Here is a 2496-nt window from a genome sequence, read left to right as displayed (position 1 = left end):
TGTGTGTGTGTGCGAGCAAAAAAAACCAAGTATGTATTTCGAGATGGGCTGATTTTTTTATTAGGCCAGAAATTTGGTTTTTCTGTACAGCCAGCAAATCACAAGAAAAAATCAAATGAAATTTTATAAATTCTTACTCAACACGTACAAGTTTCCAAGGAATTGTTTCAAAAGAACGAGCTTAGTGGAGCTCGTCCACCATACGTCTGCGCTCAAAGGAAGAGCCACTTCTCGAAGAAAGAAATTAACGCATCTCAGGATCAGGCCACCTTTAGATCACCACCCGTAGTTCCCACCGGTCAGAATAACGCCTTGGCACCCCTCCTTCACGTGTGAAGCCTCGGAACCAAACGATCGAAACATACTTAGTCCACAAAAATTCCTTACTTCGAGGGAATAAAAATTATTCATCTACCACTAACAAGTCGCGAGTGACTTATTGGAAAGCAATCAATGAAAAGGAATCTACATTGACTATTTGCCTATTGACATACACCTCTCGACCCAGCGTGTCTACATGAACACCATGCTCGTCGAAGATGTTGGGAAAATACTCATCTACAGCAACATTTCGCCTGTTGACGGATCCCAGTGAGACATCAAACGCCAGAACAAGACGCCAAGGAAGGAGCTACCCCAGCATCCAACCTGAAGAATATATAAGATAGAGGCGTTCACGAGTATCTACACCAGACTTACTCAGACCTTGCTCTATTACGAGTACTCATCGGGGGCTATTGATGATGTCAAATCACTTATCGGCTTGCCTTCACTACGAAGGTAGGCGTCTAAAATCCGGGATACCCAGTAGACACCAGAAGATGCTCCACCGCACCAGGAGGATTCATGCCATCATACAACGCATCGGGAATCAAGAAATTCTCTGCAAACATGTAATAAGGTCCCAAACGTGTTGTAAACTCATAACAGATCAACTCCAATCTCTGCATGCCCCATGCATCAACATCGAAGCCTTCCATAAGTTGTTCTATATAAGGGTTACATGGGGCATGGGAGAGGGACACCTTCTCCCATGCCATAGTTTAGCATAGACCACCTAGAAGGACCGTTCGCTTGAGCTTAAAACGAAGGGACACCTACAAACACCCTCGCCATATCAGGCTTTGAAGACCGTAATAACCACTCGCCGCCCAAAGCGAGATTTGGTAACCGCTAAGGAACATCATTTTGGACATGACCCCGCGTAGAGCAAGTTTGTAATCCTTCACCACCATCCAGAGAGTTGGAGAAATTGGGTCATGCCGCAGAACAAACAAATAGATCGATGTCACAACACCAAGTCATCCTACTGCTTCTCTTGATTAACACACAAACTGCCAGCCTCCAAAAAGAGTCAACAACACTCAAAGGACTTTGTTTCTTTGTAAGGCTTGGAGCTATGTGTTTTAGGAAAATGAAACCTTCGGTTTACATAAGGCATTCAAAAGATATCGGTTGGTGCTTCTTCTTGGTCGATGGCTTGAAAACTGCTCGGAAATTTCCACCAATTCTTGGGACGTCCTATTTAGAACTTCACGTGGCAATTTAGCATTAAAGCACACACTGGGCAGCGACCCACTTAGTGCTTTGCCAGGCAATTTTCCTTTATAATCGTTTTCTCATTCGATTTTTTTCAATTGGTTTATTATTTTGGACTGTTTTTATTTAAGAAATTTCAAAAAAAAGAATGATGACTAATTTGTTAATGAATGTGAAAAAATATATCATAAATTAAAAAATGTAAATGTGAATGCTTGGGGATAAGAATTATCAACAGGTCCTTCTACGAAAAAAGTAGAATAGATAAAAAAGGCATGGGTGACAAATTCATATCATGCAACAAGTATGAAAGTGAATTTTTCTAAAATTCACAAATATTTTAAAATTACGAACATTTTAAAATTCAGCAGAATTTTGAAATTTGTAAAATAAAATAAAATTAATGGACATTATTCTTAAAAATTAAAAAAAATCTAAAATAATAAAGAACAGGAAGTGAAAAAACAATCATGAAGGAAAATCTCCATGTCAAAAAGATGCACCAAATGTTCACAATGCTCATGAATAATTTTAAGAAAAAAATGACCAAAAAATAAAACACATATATGAAAATTTTGGAAAAGACGTGACCAAATGGAATCTATGGGCCAGCCCATTACAAACCTAACGCTAGGAAGGCGTGGGCGCTTTCTACCGATATTCAAGTACGTGGCGCCTTAAGTTAAAACTAAACATAACCACCGAAACAATACTTGGCAGATGTCCCATAGGATCATACCAAGACATAGCTACCCTAAAAATAATTAGACATAGATAATAAACATCCACGAAATGATGCAAGCAATGCTTAGAGGCATAGGCTAGGGAGTTGGCTTGCCTTAACCAAAAGGGTCTTGAAAAAAAATGTGAAGGCTTTGGGGATCAGAAATGTCAACGGGGCCATCTTATCATCTCAAATGCCCCTGTTTTGAATATTGTTTTTCCATCTCGTCTTTT

Source organism: Triticum aestivum, chromosome 7A (genome assembly GCF_018294505.1).
Source record: "Triticum aestivum cultivar Chinese Spring chromosome 7A, IWGSC CS RefSeq v2.1, whole genome shotgun sequence".
NCBI lineage: Eukaryota > Viridiplantae > Streptophyta > Magnoliopsida > Poales > Poaceae > Triticum > Triticum aestivum.
The sequence above is the reverse complement of the archived record's forward strand: the minus strand, read 5'-3'. Positions refer to the sequence as shown.